The 24289-nt window shown below is 45.8% G+C and overlaps 1 protein-coding gene across 1 annotated transcript in view; it reads right to left on the reverse strand.

Annotated features, from left to right (window-relative positions):
* cyp4t8 (cytochrome P450, family 4, subfamily T, polypeptide 8) overlaps positions 1 to 24289 on the reverse strand; it is a 162726-nt gene that overhangs the window by 97430 nt on the left and 41007 nt on the right. The gene's annotated exons all lie outside the window — the stretch shown is intronic.

The raw sequence follows: 24289 nt of genomic DNA on the forward strand, positions 1-24289 counted from the left end.
AGATAGCTTCAAGCATAATTAAGATTACAAATACACACAGCTTGCAGAATTTGCAGTGGCAAAACACAGAATCTGAAACATTCAAAGAAACTAGCTGGAGCTCATGCAACATTTTTACTGATATCATAAACTGACCATTGTTTTAATAGCAAAAGATATGCAGAATACCCAAGGTCGCCATGACTACATGAACACACCATTGTTCAGAATTCAGAGAGAAATACAGTCAGCAATAAACCAGTGGAAGCAGAATTGATTAAGAGGATATATCACATTCCAACACACACAAAAATCTACAAATGCAATATATCTGAATATATTGGTGATTGACAACTAACCATCCAATCAAATGCATTTGAAACCCATCCAAGCTAATCAGCACATTGCAGGGGTAGGGACAGATGGAGTTAGACTGATAACATTCTCCTTAAACATAGAGATCCGGGTAGCCATTTTCCATTCTAGAATAACTCTATACTTTTCACTTAACTACTCGCTATCCTTATTTTGCATTTTCATTTTTCCACTCTAACTCTTGAAGTTCGCACAAGCTACTTTGCTTTAAGCAAAGAACCGTTACTGTATTTTAAAAGTTAAATCTGTTGTAAACGTTAAGCCAATTATTTCTCTTAAAGTCTGTTGCTGGCAAGGGCTTTTTGAGAACATCTGATTTGTAACCACAAGAAGATCTTAGTCTCTCAATTATATTCAATAGACGCAATAAAAGATTTTTATTTCGCATCCGAGAAGTGTAACTTAAATTCTACTGAGTTTTGAAGTGTATACAAGACACTTGAACCGCACGGTAGACTCCTACACATGCCCTGCATAAATTTACAGGGTGTGATACACTGAGTTGCATCCCGCTTTACAACTGCAGGGGATTGTAAAACTGGTGCAATTCAGCTCCGGTGGGAGAACAGGGGCCGGAATTCTCCATTCTGGGGACTAAGTCCCCATGTCGGAGGGAAAACCGGCGCCAACCACTCCGGCGTTAACAGGCCCCGAAAGTGCGGAATTCTCCGCATTTTCGGGGACTAGGTGGACAGCGGAGGGGTTGGCGCCGCTCCAGCCGGCACCAAAGGGCCAGCGCGTGTTCGCACATGTGCCGAAGGGCTGGCGCGATCTTGCGCATGCACAGACCAGCCGGCGTATTTTGCCACATGCGCAGGGAGTTCTCTTCTCCGCGCCGGCCATGGCGGAGCCCTACAGGGTCCAGCGCAGAAGGAAGAAGTGTCCCCATGGAACAAGCACGTCCGCAGATCAGTGGGCCCAGATCGCGGGCCAGGCCACTGTGGCCCCCCCCCCCCCACCCCAGTGTCAGATCCCCCCCCGCGGACCGCCCCCGCCGACTTACCTGCCAGGTCCCGCCGGTACGTGAGTTGAGTGATTCACGCCGGCGAGACTGGCCAAAAATGGACGCGCCCCCCGGGGATTCTCCGACCCGGCAGGGGGTCGGAGAATTCCGCCCATAGTCTTCCAAACGGTCTTTGCTGACTGACGTTTAGGTACAATTATAATTTAGCTAACTTGCATACGGTTCATTGGTTCCTCATTATGTGGGAAGGTTAATAATAATACTTTGTTGAAATACTGATACATTCGTAAAGAGCACATTTATAATTTCACCTGAAATAGCAAATAGAGGATTTATTTCTTTCAAGTGAGAAATGAAACTTGAACGATATTTCTGGCAGCATCCTGCTAGTTTTACTGCAAAAATTACACATTCAATGTGCTACCAAGAACAGCCCTTAGCTGAAGCAATAAGCTCCTAATATAAGCAAATTGCCAGTTTAAAGGAGGCAATCAACCTACATCCTTGAAAGAATGGATATATTGTGAGAGTTTTATCTCGCTGATTTTTAACGCCTCAGCAACTCACACATTACAGATTAATGTTAATCAGGAAATTTTGACGCCTACATCTTGAAACGTTCAAGTATTTGAAATAGTAACAACAGCTAGCAGCTCGCTATATGGGAACAAAGGACATTCCTATAGCTCTCAGAGAAGCTACATTGTAATGTAGCTCGGAGGATCAACTCTGTTTCTGAATCTTCATTATCATATGACTTGTGAGAAGTGTGTGTGTGTGTGTGTGTGTGTGTGTTCCTTGACACTCATGCTGGATTCTTTGTGGCCCTCACAAAAAGCATGATGGGAGCTTTACTTTATTCTGAAGGTACAAGAGTTATACCAGGAAGCCCAAGTAGTGAAATGTACCTGTTTGGCAAACGCTGGCTTGATTGCTGTGTTTATCATTGCATTCATGATTCAAAATTAACTGAGCAGGATATCTTCTTATCTTCCATTATACCAAACTAAGGCATAAAAGTAAAGAAGAAAAATAAGAAGAAACCATGGGCCACTTTTTCACAGAGTTGGGAAGATTCTGCAGACCTTTAAAAATGACATTGGTGGCCATGGCAGGCAGCTCCTGCTTGAAAGCATAGAAAATAGCTCTTTTTACCCAAAATTGGGTGCAACTTCGACGGAAAAGTGGAACTAAAGCTCGGAGGAGAGGTTCCCCCGGCGGGTGGTATCTGCTGGTTACCAAATCTGGCAGAAGAAGCTGAAAGGCCTGGCCAAGGGGTTGCAAGAGACCTGTGGTGCAGCAGCCAGTGGAAGGATGGCGGAGGGGGAAGGGCAAGTGCAAGTAGCAAAGCCCCAGATGGAACAGTTCATCAAGGAAAAGATCCGCCAGCAGAGGTAGGAGATGCAGGAGGATCGCTCAAAGGCCATTGAAGGGGCTGTGGCACCCCTGGAGGGTTTGATGGAGAGGGTGGAGAAATGCTTGGAGTCGCAGGGGTCGGAGATCTGATTGATTGAGAGGGTGATGTGTGAATCACAGCGACCGCGTGATGTCATTTGAGGCGGAGGTGGGGCTCTTAGGGGACCTTTGCAAGACGTTGAGAGCTAAGGTGGAGGAGCAGGAAAATAGATTGAGAAGGCAGAATCTGCGGATAGTGGGCCTGCCTGAAGGAGTGGAAGGTGCAAGTGCCACGAGGTAAGTTCGGAGGATGCTGGCGGGCTGGTGGCAGAGGGGGTGCTGGACAAGGCCCCTGAGGTAGACAAAGCATACTTTGGTCTCTGAGGTAGAAGCCTAGAGCGGGTGAGCCGCCGTGGGCAGTGATCATGAGGCTCCATAAGTTTGTGAAGAAGGAGAAGATTCTGCAGTGGGCCAGGGGGAAGCGGAACTGTGAATGGGAGGGGAACAAGGTCCGAATATACCAGAACATTGAAGCTGAGCTGGCAAAATGGCGTGTGGGGTTCAACCGAACCATGGCGGTGCTATATCGAGGGAGAACAGGTTTGGGTACTCAACCCGGCGAAGCTTTGGCTGACGTATGAAGGCCGGGAATACTATTTTAAGACCCCAAAATCAGCCAATGACTTTATCAAGGAACTTAACAATTTTGGGAGACTGAGGTGCTGGCACTTTGAAGTAATTGAGAATACGGGTAGAGTGGGGGTTGGGGGGGGGATTTCCTGTCCTCCAATGTGGAGTTTTTTTTTTCCTCTTTTTACTGTTGGGTTGACAAAGGGTTGCACGGGTGAAAAGTTTGTAAGGGGACAGCTGTCCCAATCCCCCTGTGTTTTTCTTTTTGTTTGTTCTTGGGTAAGGTGACCTGTTGTTTGTGATGAGTTGTTTGAGATGCGATGAGGCGAGTTTGGAGAAGAAATATGGTCAAGGGCGGATGGGCCAGGTATAGGGTGAAATTAGCGGGGCTGGAGCTGAAAGGGGAGGTTGGTGGACAGTAGAGGGTAATGGAGGCGAAAGCCCCCGGTAAAGCAGATATAATAATAATCTTCATTGTCACAAGGAGGCTTACATTAACACTGCAATGAAGTTCCTGTAAAAAGCCCCTAGTCGCCACATTCCGACAGCTGTTTGTGGACATGGAGGGAGAATTGCGAATATCCATTACATCTAACTGCACGTCTTTTGGGACTTGTGGTAGGAAACCGGAGCACCCGGAGGAAGCCCACGCAGACACAGGGCGAACGTGCAGACTCCGCACAGACAGTGACCCAAACCGGGAATTGAACCTGGGACCCTGGAGCTGTGAAGCAGCAGTGCTACCCACTGTGCTACCATACATACGAGGGCTCAATGGACCTGTCAAAGGATCTCGGGTCTTTGCGCACCTTAGGATCTTGAAAGTGGCGATCGTCTTTGTGCAGGAGACGCGCCTTTGCATGCAGGACCAGGTTAGGCTAAGGAAGGGGTAGGTGGGTCAGGTTTCCCACTCGGAGTTTGATTCAAAGTCACGGGGGGGGGGGGGCAATTTTGATGAGTAAGAAAACAGGGTTTGTGAGCACGAAGGAAGTGAGGGACCCGAATGGGAGTTATGTGATTGTGATTGGGGTATTAGAAGGGTGGTGTAAGTGAAGATGTATGCACAGAATTGGGATGATGTTGGTTTTATGAGGGGGCTACTGGCAGCAATCCCGAACTTGGCCACGCACCAGTTGATTATGGGAGGAGATTTTAACTGTGTCTGAGAGCCGAGAGTAGATAGATCGAGCCCCAGGTCAATGGGAAGGATACGTATTGCAAAGGAGCTGGGTGGGTTCATGGAAAAGATTGATATGGTGGACCCATGGCGCTTCAAGAACCCAGGGAGAAGGGAGTATTCCTATTTTTTGCATGTTTGTAGGGAGTATTCCAGAATTACATTTTGCGGTGAGACGGGAGATTTTGGTCGGTGTGGACGGGGTAGAGTACATGGGGATAGTAATCTTGGTCATCCGTCCCACTGGCAGAAGATTCAGCTTAGATCGGGCCGGGAGCAGAGGCCGAGATGGAGGCTCGATTTGGGATTGTTAGCAGATAGAGGGTTTTGTGATAAAGTGCAGCATGTGATTAAAGATTATGTAAAATTGAACCAAAACGTGGAGGCGTCGGCGGCCACTTTTTGGGAAGAGCTTAAATCAGTGGTCCGAGGGGATATTATCTCGTTCAAGGCATATCCGGATAGGGAAAGGAGGGAGGAATATGAATGGATAATGAGCAAGACAGTGGAGGTAGATAGGGAGTTCACGAGCTTGCCCACCACGAAGGGATTGGCAAGGAGGAAAACGTTACAGGGGCAATTTGATAGGATGACAATGGGAGGGCGGTAGGTCAGCTGCGTAGGGCAAGAATGGTGCAGTACGAATATGGGGAGAAGGCGAGTCGAATGTTAGCACATCGGCTACGGAGGCAGGCTGCATCCAGGGAAATATTGAAGATACGAACTGGGGCAGGGGATGTGGTGTTGGAGCCCGGGAAGATAAACGTGTTTAGAGATCATAATAAGGAACTGTACAGGGCGGACCCGGGGGGTGAAGAAGGGGACATGGGATGGTTTTTAGACAAACTGGAGTTTCCACAGTTGGAGGAAGAGAAGAGACAGATGCTTGAGGAGCCCCTGGGGCTGAGGGAGATATTGGACAGTGTAAGGGGTATGAAGCCGGGGAAGGCCCCGGGGCACGATGGCTACCCGGCGGAATTTTATAAGGAGTTCGCGATGGACCTGGCACCACATCCCTCGGGGGCGTTCTTCAATCAGGCGTTGATGAAGGGGGAACTGCCGGAGATGATGATGCAGGCAACGATCACATTGATACCAAAGACGGGGAAGGACCCGGTGGAATGTGGGTTGTATAGGCCCATGTTATTGTTAAATACAGACGTGAAAGTGCTGGCTAAGTTGGTGGCGAGAAGGATGGAATATTGTGTCCCGGTGGTGGTTGCAGAGGACCAAACAGGCTTCATAAAGGGCAAGCAGCTCTCTAGCAATATAAGGACGCTGTTAAATGTGATTATGACCCCGTCAGGAGCTCAGATACCGGGGGTAGTGGTGTCCATGGATGCGGAGAAGGCAGTCGACCGGGTGGATTGGTGGTACCCGTTTGAGGTCCTCGGAAGGTTTGGGTTTGGGCTGAAATTTGTGGCATGGGTGCGCCTGTTATATTTTGCACCAAGGGCGAGTGTGCGGACCAACGACATGGGTTCACAGAACTTTAAACTACACAGGAGAACAAGGCAGGCATGCCCGCTGACGCCGCTGCTGTTTGCGCGGGCTATAGAGCCTTTGGCAATGGTTCTTAGGGCATCAGCAGAGTGGCGAGGGATTATGACGGAACAAAGGGAACATCGGGTCTCGCTATATGTGGACGACTGCTGGAGAGCATGGAGAGGATCATGGGCCTGTTGGGGAGGTTTGGGACATTCTCGGAATACAAGTTAAATGTAGGGAAAAGCGAAGTGTTCCTGGTGACTGAGTTGGGTTGGCAAGCCGATTTAGGAGGGATGTCGTTTAAGATGGCCAGAGACAGGTTTAGATACCTGGGGATTCAGTTAGCGAGGCAATGGACGATGCTACACAAATGGAATTTAACAAAACTGGTGGAGAAGGCTAGGGAGGATCTCAAGAGGTGGGATACGCTGCACTTGACTTTGGCAGGGAGGGTCCAAGTGGTAAAGATGAACATTCTGCCGAAGTTCCTGTTCATATTCCAGACATTCCCGATCTTTATACCGAAGGCCTATTTTGGAAAACTAGACACAATTATTTCAGACTTTGTGTGGGCAGGAAAGGTGACAGGTGTTAGGAGGATCCTGTTACAGAGGCAGAGGCAGCAGGGAGGGTTGGCATTGCCAAACTTGCTACATTACTATTGAGTGGCGAAGGTGGAGAAGGTGAGGTGATGGTGGGAAGGAGAAGAAGTAGAATGGTTTAGGATGGAGAAGGAATCCTGTAGGGGGTCCATCTTAAGGGCTATGGTGACGGCAGCATTGCCAATGGCGCCAAGCAGATACTCGGAGAGCCCTGTGGTGCAGTCCACCGTGAAGATCTGGAACCAAGTAAGACGGCACTTTAAGATAGAGGAGATGTCGGTGTTAACGCTGTTGTGTGAAAAACATGATTTTGAGCCACGGGGCATAATCGGCATGTATAGGAAGTGGAGAGAAGTGGGGCAGGTTAAGGTGAGGGATTTGTATCTGGAAGAAGGGTTTGCCAGTGTAGATGAATTGAAGGAGAGGGTAGAGCCCCTGAGATGAAGTGAGTTTAGATACCTAAGGGATCTCACACGGAAGGTTTGGAAACAGTTCCCCAGGTTACTGAGGTGCACGCTGCTAGAGGGACTGTTGCTCCCGGATGTGGAAGGGGATGGTAAGATCGGAGACGTATACAGGTGGCTGGGAGAACAGGGAGGTGAGCGGGTGGTGAAGATTAAGGAGAAGTGGCAGGGGGTGCTGGGAGGGAGATAAACTGGGGAGTATGGAGTGAGGTGCTACGAAGGGTAAATGCAACCTCCTCATACGCAAGTGGATTTAAAAAAATCCACTGCTCTTTAAGCTTGGGGAAAAGGCGGGTTAAACTGTCAGTAAGGTTGAAAAATGTCTGATGAACCGCTTTGATTGACAGGCCATCTGACGTAGGAAAAACATCACCATCTGTTTGTGCATTTTCAATTGCATTCTTTGTTGATATTTCCCATTATGGCATTATGAATGAGCCTGAGACAATTCAAGGTAGCACACAGGGTACATATGATGCAGGCAAGAATGAGCGGTTCATTGATGAGGTGGCAGACGAGTGTGAGAAATGTGGATGGGGACCAGTGAATCACTCACATATGTTCTGGGGCTGTGAAAAGTTGGAGAGATTCTGGGCGGGAATGTTCGCGGCACGAGGGATAGTGGGGGAAGAAGTCGAGCCAGACCCTTTCGTGGCGATATTTGGGACATTGGAAAAGCAGGAGTTGATGGAGGGGATGAAGGCCGATGTTGTGGCCTTCGCCTCTCTGATTGCCCGGTGAAGAATTTTATTGGACTGGCGGTCAGCAACGCCACCGGGGATAGCGGCCTGGCTGGGGGACTTATACAATTTTCTTCAGCTGGAAAGGATCAAATACGAATTAAGCGGTTCAGCGGAGGGTTTTGAGGCAAGGGGGATGTTTGTGACTGTGTTTGAGGAGTTGTGGGGGTTGGGGCGGAGGGAGAAAAAAATGGGAAAAATAGTTGTGTGTTAGGAGGTTTGTTTCCCGAATTGTGTATGTGTTATAACTTTTCATATATGTTTGGAATAAAATACAATTTTGAACAAAATGACAGGTGTGACCTGGAGGTGGAAGCCTGTGTACACTTATAATAGATCCCATTTTTGCTGGTGGGGGAGGGGTAGGCCATTGAACTTTATGTTGATTTCAAACTAACCTAAGTATGGCCAGTCCAAGAACCTTAACTCACAGTGTGGAAGTCACAAATTTATAGACCCTTTTGAAGGGCAAATAAGGGCCGGGATTGATGTTGACGCCGGTGTAAACACTGGAGTGGTGTACGCCGGCAACAACGGGCCTCCTGGCCCAGCAATTCACCGCTGTTCAGGGGGTTAGCATGGCGCCGGAGAGCTCCGGTGCCGAAAGGCGGCCCTGCATAGCTGGCGCGGGTCCGCGCATGCGCGCAATGGCCATCTCCGAACCGGCCCCTGCGCAACATGGCGGAGCCCTACAGGGACCCGGCACGGAATCAGCGCGCCCCCGATCGGCAAGCCCCGATTGCGGGCCTGGCCACCATGAAGACCCCCCCCCTCCCCCGGAGTCGGATCACCCCCCCCCCCCCCCACCAGGACAGCCCCCGCAGTCAGAACGCCGAGGTCCTGCCGAGTGGGACCACATGTGAACCCCGCCAGCGGGATTCAGTGGGCACTTGGCCCGTCGAGCGCAGAGAATAGCCGCGGGAGCCCTTTTAACAGCCACCAACCGGCGCCTTGTCGACCACCCACGCAACTGGTGGGTCTGTGGAGAATCACGGAAGCGCCGTCTCGCCGTATTTCCGGTGTGAACGGCTATTCTCCCCCCCGGCGCGATTCCGGATCAGAGGGTCGGAGAATCCCGCCCAAGGCCTATTTAGATGTCATGGTCTGAATTTTTTTAAAATCCACTGCTCTTTATGCTTGGGGAAAAGAAGGCTTAAGCTATCAGCAAAGTTGAAAAATGTCTGATGAACTGCTTTGATTGACAGGCCATCTGATCACCATCTGTTTGTGCATTTTTAGTGGCATTCTTTATTGATATTTCCAATTATGGCATTATGAATGTTTGGCTGAGTTTCAAATGCTACAATGTTCTCAGAAAGTGATTTTGAGTTCATATTTCGATAAATATGTCAAAAGATTAGCAATTTTGATGTCAGGTCTGAATAGAAGCTTGTTTTTCTCAGATATTGAACATTAAAAGCTTTGGATGGGTTCCACAAATGGGTGTTTTTTCAATTTTGTATGAGTGAGACCTATACTAGATTGTTTGAATATTTTTTTGCACCTATTTGGGTCCTGTGGTCTGCCCCTGGGGGATACTGGGTAAGTGACTATGAGGGGCCAAGGATTACAGGGATGTTAAAGGGGGAATGGGAATTGGTTGGAGGCATGAATTACCACAGAAGGCCAGGGAAGTACGAATGAAAAGGGTTTTTGTGGGTGGGGTTTTGAAGTTGGGAAGGAGGTGTGAGGAACGAGAACTAGATGGCCAAACAGCTTCTAAAACAAATGCTACACAGTCCCAGAGAATTAAGGTGGACCTTCACTTAGCACTTGCCTTCCCCATTGCAGCCTAGAATCTGTTTCCAGGGTTGGTGGAAAAACTTGATCTGACCCCCGTTTCCTCATGTTAAACTTGGGTCTAACATGGCACTTTAAACTGAGATGGGTGTGCTGCAGTGGGGAAATTTCTCGACCCACGTCAGTAGTGAAAATGTAGCCCCATGTTTATTTTTCATTTTACAGTTTCAAGATATGAACTGAAGGCAAGTAAGTGTTTCTATGTTATTCCTCCCTCACATTGAGTACATATCGGTGGTTCCAAATGACCAAAGAGAATTATCAAGGCAGTTTTTTTTACTGCTTTGGAGAAGGAAGGTGGTGTAAAGTTAAGTGAAGTAATCTGCTAATTTGGTCTTGCACTGATGTAATCTGATTTGATATTAAACACAGAGGCTACCAAACAGGCTGAGTATTTCTGTTTTTATTTCAGATTTCTAGCATCCACATCTTGCACATATTAGTAGTTATCACTGAACCAACCAGCTGTCAGCATGACGTATTCTATCACTTGAAGAGACCAGAAGAGTACTGTGGTAATACGTACTATTTCCACTGCATACCCTAATGACAAAAGAACAAAGAACAAAGAAAAGTACAGCACAGGAACAGGCCCTTCGGCCCTCCAAGCCTGTGCCGAACATGCTGCCCGTCTAAACTAAAATCTTCTACACTTCCTGGGTCCGTATCCCTCTAGTCCCATCCTATTCATGTATTTGTCAAGATGCCCCTTAAATGTCACTATCGTCCCTGCTTCCACCACCTCCTCCGGCAGTGAGTTCCAGGCACCCACTACCCTCTGTGTAAAAAACTTGCCTCATACATCTCCTCTAAACCTTGCCCCTCGCACCTTAAACCTATGCCCCCTAGTAATTCATAGAATTTACAATACAGAAGGAGGCCATTCGGCCCATCATGTCTGCACCGGCTCTTGGAAAGAGCACCCCACCCAAGGTCAACACCTCCACCCTATCCCCATAACCCAGTAACCCCATAACCCAGTAACCTCATAACCCAGTAATCCCACCCAACACTAACGGCAACTTTGGACACTTAGGGCAATTTATCATGGCCATTCCACCTAACCCGCACATCTTTGGACTGTGGGAGGAAACCGGAGCAGCCGGAGGAAATCCACGCACACACGGGGAGGATGTGCAGACTCCGCACAGACAGTGACCCAAGCCGGAATCGAATCTGGGACCCTGGAGCTGTGAAGCAATTGTGCTATCCACAATGCTACCGTGCTGCCCCCTCTATCCTGAGAAAAAGCCTCTGACTTTCCACTCTGTCTATGCACCTCATAATTTTGTAGACCTCTATCAGGTCGCCCCTCAATCTCCGTCGTTCCAGTGAGAACAAACCGAGTTTATTCAACCGCTCCTCATAGCTAATGCCCTCCATCCAGGCAACATCCTGGTAAATCTCTTCTGTACCTTCTCTAAAGCCTCCACATCCTTCTGGTAGTGTGGCGACCAGAATTGAACACTATACTCCAAGTGTGGCCTAACTAAGGTTCTATACAGCTGCAATATGACTTGCCAATTCTTATACTCAATGCCCCGGCCAATGAAGGCAAGCATGCCGTATGCCTTCTTGACTACCTTCTCCACTTGTGTTGCCCCTTTCAGTGACCTGTGGACCTGTACACCTAGATCTCTCTGACTGTCAATACGCTTGAGGGTTCTACCATTCACTGTATATTCTCTACCTGCATTAGACCTTCCAAAATGCATTACCTCACATTTGTCCGGATTAAACTCCATCTGCCATCTCGCCACCCAAGTCTCCAAACAATCTAAATCCTGCTGTATCCTCTGACAGTCCTCATCGCTATCCACAATTCCACCAACCTTTCTGTCGTCTGCAAACTTACTAATCAGACCAGTTACATTTTCCTCCAAATCATTTATATATACTACGAACAGCAAAGGTCCCAGCACTGATCCCTGCGGAACACCACTAGTCACAGCCCTCCAATCAGAAAAGCACCCTTCCATTGCTACTCTCTGCCTTCTATCACCTAGCCAGTTCTGTATCCATCTTGCCAGCTCACACCTGATCCCGTGTGACTTCACCTTTTGTACCAGTCTGCCATGAGGGACCTTGTCAAAGACCTTACTGAAGTCCATATAGACGCCATCCACTGCCCTACCTACATCAATCATCTTTGAGACCTCTTCGAAAAGCTCTCTCGAGTTAGTGAGACACGTCCTCCCCTTCACAAAACCATGCTGCCTCTCGCTAATACGTCCATTTGCTTCCAAATGGGAGTAGATCCTGTCTTGAAGAATTCTCTCCAGTAATTTCCCTACCACTGACCTAAGGCTCACTGGTCTGTAGTTCCCTGGATTATCCTTGCTACCCTTCTTAAACAAAGGAACAACATTGGCTATTCTTCAGTCCTCCTCTGAAGACAGTGAGGATCCAAAGATTTCTGTCAAGGCCTCAGCAATTTCCTCTCTAGCCTGCTTCAGTATTCTGGGGTAGATCCCATCAGGCCCTGGGGACTTATCTACCTTAATATGTTTCGAGGCGCCCAACACCTCGTCTTTTTGGATCTCAATGTAACCCAGGCTATCTACACACCCTTCTCCAGACTCAACATCCACCAATTCCTTCTCTTTGGTGAATACTGATGCAAAGTATTCATTTAGTACCTCGCCCATTTCCTCTGGCTCCACACATAGATTTCCTTGCCTGTCCTTCAGTGGGCCAACCCTTTCCCTGGCTACCCTCTTGCGTTTTATGTATGTGTTAAAAGCCTTGGGATTTTCCTTAACCCTATTTGCCAATGACTTTTCGTGACCCCTTTTAGCCCTCCTGACTCCTTGCTTAAGTTCCTTCCTACTTTCCTTAAATTCCACACAGGCTTCGTCTGTTCCCAGCCTTCTAGTCCTGACAAATGCCTCCTTTTTCTTTTTGACGAGGCCTATAATATCTCTTGTTATCCAAGGTTCCTGAAATTTGCTGTATTTATCCTTCTTCCGCACAGGAACATGCCGGTCCTGAATTCCTTTCAACTGACCTTTGAAAGCCTCCCACATGTCAGATATTGATTTACCCTCAAACATCCGTCCCCAATCTAGGTTCTTCAGTTCCCGCCTAATATTGTTATAATTAGCCTTCCCCCAATTTAGCACATTCACCCTAGGACCACTCTTATCCTTGTCCACCAGCACTTTAAAACTTACTGAATTGTGATCACTGTTCCCGAAATGCTCCCCTACTGAAACTTCTACCACCTGGCCGGGCTCATTCCCCAATACCAGGTCCAGTACAGCCCCTTCCCTAGTTGGACTATCTACATATTGTTTTAAGAAGGCCTCCTGGATGCTCTGCCCCATCCAAGCCCCTAGCACTAAGTGAGTCCCAGTCAATATTGGGGAAGTTGAAGTCTCCCATCACAACAACCCTGTTGCTTTTACTCCTTTCCAAAATCTGTCTACCTATCTGCTCCTCTATCTCCTGCTGGCTGTTGGGAGGCCTGTAGTAAACCCCCAACATTGTGACTGCACCCTTCTTATTCCTCATCTCTATCCATATAGCCTCGCTGCCCTCTGAGATGTCCTCCCATAGTGCAGCTGTGATATTCTCCCTAACCAGTAGCGCAACTCTGCCACCCCTTTTACATCCCCCTCTATCCCGCCTGAAACATCTAAATCCTGGAACGTTTAGCTGCCAATCCTGTCCTTCCCTCAACCAGATCTCTGTATGGCAACAACATCATAGTTCCAAGTACTAATCCAAGCTCTAAGTTCATCTGCCTCACCCGTTATACTTCTTGCATTAAAACATATGCACTTCAGGCCACCAGACCGGCTGTTTTTAGCAACATCTCCCTGTGTGTTCTTCCTCAGAGCCATATTAGCCCTATTCCCTGGTTCTCCCTCAATGTTTTCACCTTCTGACCTATTGCTCTGGTACCCACCTCCCTGCCATACTAGTTTAAACCCTCCCGTATGACACTAGCAAACCTCGCGGCCAGGATATTTATGCCTCTCCAGTTTAGATGCAACCCGTCCTTCTTATACAGGTCACACCTGCCCCGGAAGAGCTCTCAGTGGTCTAGATAACGGAAACCCTCCCTCCTACACCAGCTGTTTAGCCACATGTTTAGCTGCTCTATCTTCCTATTTCTTGCCTCACTGGCATGTGGCACAGGGAGTAATCCCGAGATTACAACCCTGGACGTCCTGTCTTTTAACTTTCTGCCTAGCTCCCTGAGCTCCTGCTGCAGGGCCTCATGCCCCTTCCTGCCTATGTCATTAGTACTAATATGCACAATGACCTCTGCCTGTTTGCCCTCCCCCTTCAGGATGCCCGCTACCCGTTCTGAGACATCCTGGACCCTGGCACCAGGGAGGCAACATACCATCCTGGAGTCTCTTTTACGTCCACAGAAGCACCTATCTGTGCCCCTGACTATAGAGTCCCCAATGAATATTGCTCTTCTGCGCTTTGACCCTCCCTGCTGATCATTGAGCCAGCCATGGTGCCACTGCTCTGGCTACTGCTGTTTACCCCTGATAGGCTATTCCCCCCAACAGTATCCACAGCGGTATCCCTGTTCGAGAGGGGGACAACCACAGAGGATTCCTGCATTGACTGCCTGTCCCTTCTGGTGGTCACCCATCTCTCTGCCTGCACCTTGGGTGTGACCACGTCTCTGTAACTCCTATCTATGACACTTCCTGCCACCTGCATGCTCCTCAGTGCATTCAACTGCTGCTCCAACCGAACCACGCGGTCTTTGTGGAGCTGCCATTGGTTACTCTTACTGCAGATGTAGTCAACCGGAACGATGGAAGCGTCACACATCTGCCACATCTCACAGTTGGAGCACTGCACCCTGCTGAGTGACATTTAAGCACTAATTAATTAATTTAAAATAAACACTTGAATTATTGTTAGATTGAGTTACAATTAACTATATGGCCCTGACGCTAGATGATTTTTACTGTAAAATTAAATGCTAAATACCGATCACTACCCTCAGGTTTAGTTAGTCCACTATCTAGTTAATCAAATAGTTTTTTTTTTACAATATTTTTTTTTTTTAATTTAACAGATTCCCAACCAGCCAATCAGGTCACAGCTTTACTGTGATGTCACTTCAGTTTTCCCCCCAACACAATTTGTAACGGTAATAAAAATCACTTACCTTCCCAGGATGCTCTCTAGTTCTCTCCCTGCAGATTAACAGTTACAAGCCATAAGAAAGAAAACAAAACGGTAGGGAAAAAGCACCTTCTCCCACTCCGCACCGAATTACCTCACTGCACCAAATTACCAAGTTCCAATTCCCACTCTGGATGTGTCTCACTCACTCAGGTGACTGACAGATAACTGCCTCTCAGCAATTAGGGTGGGCGCAGCTTCAGCCAATCAGACACCAAGCTACACACTGCACTTTTAACTGAAAAACAGTAAAATAGACTTACCACTTACCTTTCCTGATTACCTCACTGCACCAAATTACCAAGTTCCAATTCCCACTCTGGATGTGTCTCACTCACTCAGGATGTGTCTCCTTCACCTGTGCAATGCTTCATTGTTTTTCAAGAATTCATTGGTTATGTAGAGATCCACTGTGCTAAAGGTACGTTGCAGGTGCTACATTTGTATGCTCTTGTATGGAAGCAGGCCTGCACTCAACACAAATAAAATGCATTGCCACTGGGCCTATGTTTTACATTACATAAAAAGGAAACGGAGTTCCTTTCCAGTGGTGAAATATAAATACATTCACTCCTGTGAAGAAATCACAACACTCAAGTGAAAGCATTATAAGTCTCACCCACTAGGAGTCGGTAACTTGTGTAAAAGTAGACAAGGGGGTGTTATTCATTAATTAAACTGGTGTATGGTATCAAAAAAGGTAATCTTAGTCCAGACCTTGGACTATAGCACTATCTTTGACAGGGACATAAATATTTGCTTTTAGAGGAGGTATAAAGCTTTTGGCCTGAGTGCCAAAAGTTCCACTCTATAGAGGCCATAAAAACACTCTCACCCTCATTGGCATGTACAATACCTTCACCTAACAAGATTTCATAGGGTATACAGTGTTATGGTGAAAAGAAATTTCTATAGCAGCGGAAGAGGCAATCATCATTGCAGAATCACTATCTGAGCCAAGTGTGCAACATAAATACAGCACACTATCGCTCTTTCATGAAAGAATCATATTAACTTCACCAACTATCCTAATATGTGGCTCAGAGTCAAATGTTTTATCATGCGCGTGTGAAATTCCGTGGGATTATTTACTATGTTTATGCTTCAGTGAGCATCAGAGACAAGTGGTTAAGAAAGCAAGTGGTCAAGATAGCCGAAATGTTGTTTCAGAATGCCAGTTGTTTTCTCAACAAAGTTCCTGGAGGCAGCACGATTCTGATTATGGGCAAACTACCCGCTTGTAGTAAAGTGGCAGAGGGGAATCATGGTCCAGTTGTAGAGCATATAGCCCTCGTCATGAAACAGAAACTCTCTGACTCATTGTGGTGGATCAAGTATGGTAGGAAAGGCTGACTAGTGGAGGATGATAGCAGCATGGCAGTCACTGGCGTAATATTAAATGCGTGGTCACATACCAACTGTATATTCAGGATTGGTAGACCTTGAGGTTGCAGTACACCTTCTTGTTATTATTTGGTGTCCGCAGAACACACGTGTGCAGTCAACAGCTCCCTGCACCAATGAAAAGCCAGCTATCCTGACAAAGTCACACGCCCACTCCTCCTGCTTCTCTCTGATAAGGGAAAAGACTACTGTGTTAAGGGCCAGGGTTTCGAGAACCCCAAAGTGTATCATGGAGTTCACCTGACCCCCAGCTTTTAATAGATTGTGGTATGGGGAGCACATGGCCCACTCTACAGGTGTGGTACAGCAGAAATGGAAAAGTATGATTAAAGCAAAACAATGTTTATTCTATGAACTCAAGTTAACCTTTTTAAAAATACAATGAACATCTTAGCAATCATTAATTCAAATACAACCCCCGAAGAATGCAACACTAAGTAATCCTTAATAACGTCCCAAACAACATCCAGGAGACAAAAGAAACAGCTTTTAACAGAAGCACATTAGGTTTACATTCACTACTGAGAACATTTATAATTCGGAATTCACCAAATGATCAAGAGATAGTCTTTTCATGGCAAAGAAAACAGCAGTACACCTGCTTTGTCTGGCTTCAGCTCCAACACTGAAAACGAAACTAAAACACACCCTGCAGCAAACAGCCTAAAGCAAAAGTAAAAAGCTGACAGACAGCCCAGCTCCACCCACACTCTGACATCACTGATAAACACCCATTTCTTAAAGGTACATTTATTAAACATCCATTTCTTAAAGGTACTCTCACATGACACCCCCCCCCCCATGAAAACAATGAACCACCAAATTCCAGGTGGTTTAATTTTTCACCTTTTCGCTATCCTTGCACACGGTAAACATGCTTTTTCGTTTCAAGAACCGACACACGCAAACAGGTATAATAATATAGTCCATTTTTTTTGTTCTTCCTCCAACTGAAATTCTTCTCGATTGACAGTCTCTTTGAACAACAAGGTCTTTGCACGTTCCATCCGTTTCTCTACGTCTCGGCATTTCTCTTCAAAGTCAGATACTTTAGTTCAATCTGATCACCGGACCACTTGTAATTCTCCAACACAAGAGCATTGGTTATCACAGCTTTCAGGCAGTCAAATGCCTGTTGAAAGTCCACTGTCCCCTGAAATTTTTTACGCTTCTTCAGCAAGTCCATCAGTGCAGCAATCACACTACAAATGTTTTGCACAAATGTTCGATCAAATCCCTTCATGCCAAGAAATCTCATTATTTCCCTTCATCTTGCGGGTATTGAAAACTCCCCAATAACTGTTGGTTTCACATCCTGTGTGACCATTCGACCCTGTCCGATTGTATGGCCAAGGAAAGTGACTTGGGCTTTTCCAAATTCACTTTTGGCTAGGTTTATCACCAAACCTGCCTCCTAAAGTTGATCAAATAACTCCATCAGATGTTTTAAATGTTCTTTCCGTGGCTGGCTGAAAATTACCAGATCGTCGATGTAACCGCACAATTGGGTAATTCTGAAACAACTTTGATAGTTAGCCGTTGAAATGTGGCTGGGGGTCTTTTCATGCCAAATAGCATAACTTTGAATTGGTATATACCATCTGGAGTCACAAAATCTGAAATCTCCTTCGCCCTTTCTGATAAAGTTACCTGCAAGTAACCTTTAAGTAAATCCAATTTGGAAATAAAAGCTGATTGTCCCACTTTCTCAATGCAATCCTCCAAACGTGGGATAGGATAAGAGTCCATTCTTGTAACTGCATTAACCTTTCTATAGTCCACACACAACCTTTGGGTACCATCCGGTTTTGGGACCATCACTATGGGTGAGCTCCATTGACTGCAACCCACTTCAATTATGCCATTTTTAAGCATACTCTCAATCTCTTTGTTAACCTGTGCCAATTTTAAAGGGTTAAGTCTATATGGATGTTGTTTGATTGGAACAGCATTTCCCACATCTACATCATCTACAGCCATTTTAGTACTTCCCAATTTATCTCCACAAACTTGCCCATGTGATATCAATAACTCTTTCAGGTCAGTTCGTTTTTCCTCTGGAAGGTAACTCAACAATTTATCCCAATTTTTAAGAACATCCTCATTTTCCAATTTAATTTGAGGTATGTCAAATTCACAGTCATCTGGATTTGGTTTGTCACTTTGAATTACAATCATTAAAACCTCATCCTTTTTCTCTCCTACTCTTTCAAAGTACCTTTTAAGCATATTCCCATGACACACTCGGTGAGTGTTCCTTCTATCTGGTGTTTTTACCACATAATTCACCTCATTTAATTTCCTTTCAAGCTGATAAGGTCCACAAAACCTAGCTTTTAAAGGCTCACCGACCACTGGTAACAACACTGAAACTTTATCTCCACTGGCAAAACTACAAACTTTGGATTTCTTGTCCGCAACCCATTTCATCACATTTTGTGCAACTTTCAAATGTAGCCAATTCACCTGCTCTATTTAATCGTTCCCTAAAAGTTGACACTTAATCCAATAATGTAATTTCCGATTTCTCACTCAACAATTTTTCCTTCATCAATTTAAGTGGTCCTCTTACCTCATGACCAACATTTAGTTCAAAAAGATTAAATTTGGCTGACTCATTAGGTGTATCCCTAATTACAAACAGTACGAATGGAATTCCTTTATACCAATCCTCTGGATAATCTTGACAATAAGCCCTCAACATTGTCTTCAATGTCTGATGCCACCTTTCTAACGCTCCCTGCGATTCTGGATGGTATGCAGTTGATTTAAATTGTTTGATTCCTAAGCTATCCATAAATTCTTTGAATAACCTTGAGGTAAAATTTGATCCATGATCCGACTGTATTTCTGTGGGTAGTCCATATCGAGTAAAGAATTTAAGTAACTCCTCCACAATCGTTTTAGCTGTAATATTACGTACTGGAATGGCCTCTGGAAACCTAGTAGACACATCCATGATAGTCAAAAGATATTGATTCCCACTTTTCGTTTTAGGAAGCGGTCCTATGCAATCAATTAGGACCCTTGTAAAAGGTTCCTTAAATGCTGGAATGGTTATTAAGGGTGCTGCTTTTATCACTGCTTGAGGTTTCCCTATCACTTGACATGTGTGACATGATTGACAAAATTTAATTACATCTTTATGCAGTCCAGGCCAATAAATATGTTTTTGGATTTTAGCTTGAGTTTTCCTTATTCCCAAATGACCTCCCACTGGTACCCCATGCGCAACTTGCAACACCTCCTTTCTATACCCTACTGGCAATACTACTTGAGGAACTTCTACTTTTCATCCGCCTGCATATGTAAAGGTCTCCATTTTTCTCATCAAGGCATCACTTTTACAGTAATAACATTCTGGTATACACGCAGATTCCTCTTCCGTGTATGCTTTCTGATACATCTGTTTTATTTCTACATCTTTTTGTTTTAACCTTCCCAATTTTCCTGATCTAAAAATATCCACCTCATCCTCCATCTGTTCTTGTTCTTTTTCAACCATCTGATCAAAAATCGTTTCTGATAATTGCACTTCCACTTCATCTTCACTCTTTGATTTCTCCTCTTGGCTTAACCTGTGACTTTGCGACCTTGTTACTACACAATCCGGAAACATTCCAGGATATTCGTCCTTCAACACTTCAGTTGTCTGATTTTCCACTGGCTTATCAACCACAGTAGGCATCACTCCCACCTGCGATCCAGCTGTATCATTACCCAAGATAAACTGTATTCCTGGACAAGATAGTTTCTCTATTACTCCTACTACCACTTCACCACTCTTCACTGGACTTTCCAATCTTACTTTATATAATGGAACACTATTCCTCTCACCCTGAATTCCACATATTACCACCTTTTCTGGCAATATTCTTCCCAAACTACATAACTCCTCATCTCTTACCACTGAAGATTGACTAGCTCCCGTATCTCTTAAAATTGTGACTTCTTTACCTGCTCCTCCTAATACACATGAGTAAACTTTACCCACACATGTAAATTCTTTAAAGAAATCTGGTATCTTCTTATCAATCATCTCTTGATCAGGCTGTACAATCTTTTGCACCTCGTTCACTTCACTTGGGCTTTCCTTTACCACTTTAACAAACCCCACTGTCTTATCCTGTTTTACCACATCAGCCTTCCCAGTGCTTTTCTTCAACCACCAACACTGTGACTTTACATGGCCTAGTTTATTACAGTGAAAACATTTCTAATTTCTAATCCACCGTCCTGGATTTCTTTTTTAGTCTGAGGTACACTCTCCTTATTATCTCCCATCAGATCACCTTTACCTTTACCACTTGAGTATTTCTCATGTCCCCAGTTTCTATCCCTCACAGGCTGAAAATGACGTTGAAAACTAAGCTTTGATTTATGAAGTAATTCATAATCATCTGCGATTTCTGCTGCTTACCTCGTAGTTTTAACCCTCTGCTCTTCCACATGAGTTCTCACTACATCAGGAATTGAACTTTTAAACTCCTCCAAAAGTATAATTTCTCTGAGAGCTTCATACGTTTGGTCTATTTTCAAAGCCCTTATCCACCTATCAAAATTACTCTGTTTGATCCTTTCAAACTCCATGTATGTTTGACCAGGTTCTTTCCTTAAATTTTTAAACCTTTGTCTGTAAGCTTCAGACACTAGTTCATATGCACCTAAAATGGATTTTTTTCACCTCCTCATACGACTCAGATATCTCCTCTGATAGTGATGCAAACAGTTCACCAGCCCTACCTACCTCCTCTGATAGTGATGCAAACACTTCACTATCCCTACCTACCAGCTTTGTTTGAACAAGTAATACCCACATAGCCTGTGGCCATTTCATTTGTTTAGCTACCTTCTAAAATGAAATGAAAAAGGCTTCTACCTCCTTCTCATCAAACCTTGGCAATGCTTGGACATATTTAAATAGATCCCCACCAAGCCTTCGACTATGACGCTCTTTCTCACTATCCTGATAACTATCATCCAACTGTACGTTTCCCTTTATGCCTGCCAATTTGAACTGACTGTTATGTTTCATGGCCATTTTCTGAAGTTCAAACTCTCTTTATCATTTTCCCTGATCTGTATCTCCTTTTCTCTTTCCTCTCTCGCTCTTTCTTTTTCCTCCCTTTCTCTTTCGTATTCAAGCCCCTTTAATTCTTTCTCATGTTCCATTTGTTTAACTTATAACTGAATTTTTGCCATTTCCAATGAGTCAAACTGTATCTCAGGCATCTTTAAATGCTTAGCCACCGCCATAATTACCTAATCTTTTCACATTTTGTCAGGTAATGTTAACTGCAATGTTTTTGCCAAATCTAACAGTCTGCTTTCAGTCTGTCCATAAGGTACTGCGTGTGGCCGTCTCCACCCCCAAAAACTTCTGAGCCTCTGAAAGAGCAATTGTCCACAACACACTCCCCACTTAAACTAGAATACCACACCTGAAAAGCAACCACAATGTGCTCACCCCTCACTGTCTTTAAGTTCATCAAGCCAATCCAATAGATAGACTTTTATCCCCCTCGAGCCCCCAATTTAAATATGGGCCAGGGTGTAGAGAACCCCAAAGTGTATCGGGGAGTTCACCTGACCCACAACTTTTAATAGATTGTGGTATGGGGAGCACATGGCCCACTCCACCGGCGTGGTACAGCAGAAATGGAAAAGTATTTTTTAAAGCGAAACAATGTATACTCTATTCACTCAAGTTAACTATTTTAAAACATACAGTGAACATCTTAGCAACCATTAATTCAAATACAACCCCAAAGAATACAACACTAAGTAATCCTTAATAACTTCCCAAACAACATCCAGAAGAAAAAAGAAACACCTTTTAACAGAAGCACATTAGGTTTACATTCACTACTGAGAACATTTATAATTCTGAATTCACCACATGATCAAGAGATGGTCTTTTCATGGCAGAGAGAACAGCAGTACCCCTGCTTTGTCTGGCTTCAGCTCCAACACTGAAAACGAAACTAAAACACACCCTGCAGCAAACAGCCTAAAATAAAAGTAAAAAGCTGACAAACAGCCCAACTCCACCCACACTCTGACATCACTGATAAACACCCATTTCTTAAAGGTACCTTTCTTAAACACCCATTTCTTAAAGGTACTCTCACATGACAATTGACATCAACTTTCTTGATGTCTCGGACTTCTGTCACCTCCCTGATTCAGCGAGGCGTGGGGAACTGCGATATGTTGATGATGCTGCCTCCTCCTAACTTGAAGACATTTGATGGAGGCAAAGAAATTGGTGACATAGTTACTGGCAGCTCTATCTTTGTCCAGCTGTGTAGCTGTAGGTCGAGTTGGAGGTGGTGGCAGAGTGTTGTGCCAATTCCTTGGTGAAATGCTTCAGAGACTGTTCCTGGCTACAATAGAAATAGAAGAAGTGCATCCACACTTGCCTATAATGACAGTTATACTGTCACCAGACAGACTATTATATTATTTGTAAAGAACTAGGAACAAAATGTTGTGAGAATATTCACCCATGGTGTCACAGTTACTGCTACACTGCAGTAAATGTGACATCCTGGGCCTATATTCTCACAACAGGTCAGGTGCCAAGTAACAATGGATAGAATTTTCCCAGAATTCCGCAAAGGCCGATACCGGTCAGAAAAAGTGACGCTGCGGCCTCTGCCAGTCACAGCGGCTTTCTCCACTATATCATACGAGCAGCATGGTTGCACAGTGGTTAGCACTGCTGCCTGACAACTCCAGGGTCCCAGATTCAATTCTGGCCTTGGGTGACTGTGTGGAGTTTGCACATTCTCCCATGTCTGCGTGGGTTTCCTCCGGGTGCTCTGGTTTCCTCCCACAGTCCAAAGATGTGCAGGTGAGGTGGATTGGCCATGTTGAATTGTCCCTTAAGATATGGAGGTTAGGTGGGGTTGTGGCGATAGGGTCAGGGAGTGCTCTTTCAGAGAATCGGTGCAGACTCAATGGGCCGACTGCCCTCCTTCTACACTGTAGAGATCATGCCAAACTTAGTGCAAAAAATATAAAGGAGCGGGTTCCACTATATAATACTGGCAGGGTAGCCTCGAAGATCAGGAAGCCATTTTTAAAGGTCGCCCCAGCACAAAATAGTTCACCTGGAACCAGGGGGGCAATGACCAACCAGTGCCTGGGAACTGCCAGATACTGTCTAGGAAGTGGCAGAACATTGCCCAGAGGTCCCTCGGTCAGGGCTATGTGGCAATGCCGGGGGCAGTAGATAGTGATCTTCTCCCTCCTGAGCGATGCTTTCACCTGAGCTCCTCTGGGAGGTCTTCTTGCCAAGTGCACACCTTGCGAGGCCAGTCGTGTTTCATTAATTCTGCCTTGACGCCTAGGTGAATGATTTTCTGCTAGGGATGTGAGGGGGGGGGGTGCATGATTCAGGCATCCAGGCCTGATAATGAGATGATAATGTCTTCAAATATTGGGAAATACACCCCATTACTAATGTGGCAAGGGGCAATAGCATCACGCACTTACCTTGATGCACTATCAATTACGACAAAACGAGAACAGAGACGAATCAAGGCTTTATTAAGCAGAGATGTGTGGCCTCCTGCAGTTGCTACCAGAATGGGACCAGCTTGGTGTGCACACACATTTATACTCCGCCTACTGGGCGGAACCAGCAGGCAGGGATTTACCCCCGTACCTGTAGTACAGGAGCCTTACCGTATTACCTCTAATAACAACTATTATACAATCAGGAGTGACTACCACATTCACCCCCTGTTAAAAAAGACTCCAGCGGGGGTGGTGGAAAAAGTTTATAGCTTGGTGAAAATTTACAAATTAAGCCGGTCGGGTGTCTTGATCCTTCGCTGTGAGGGCCTCGGTTCCGGTGGTGCTGCAGGCGCCGACTTGGTCACCTGTGACTCTGGGAGCGTGTTGTCTTCTTCATCCCCGGGTGGAACCAGTGGGAGGACGGATCGTCATGGGGCGGGGGCTGTAGTGAGGTGCGCTGGGGGGAGGGTGGGTGGTGCCGGGGCAATCGGGGGGGGGTTGTCGGGGGTGGGGATCCAGCTGGTGCCAGGTCCCTGAGGGGGATTGTGTCCTGGCGCCCGTCAGGGTATGCCACGTAGGCGTACTGC

The sequence above is a fragment of the Scyliorhinus torazame genome, chromosome 7 (assembly GCF_047496885.1).
Source record: "Scyliorhinus torazame isolate Kashiwa2021f chromosome 7, sScyTor2.1, whole genome shotgun sequence".
Taxonomy (NCBI): Eukaryota; Metazoa; Chordata; class Chondrichthyes; order Carcharhiniformes; family Scyliorhinidae; genus Scyliorhinus; species Scyliorhinus torazame.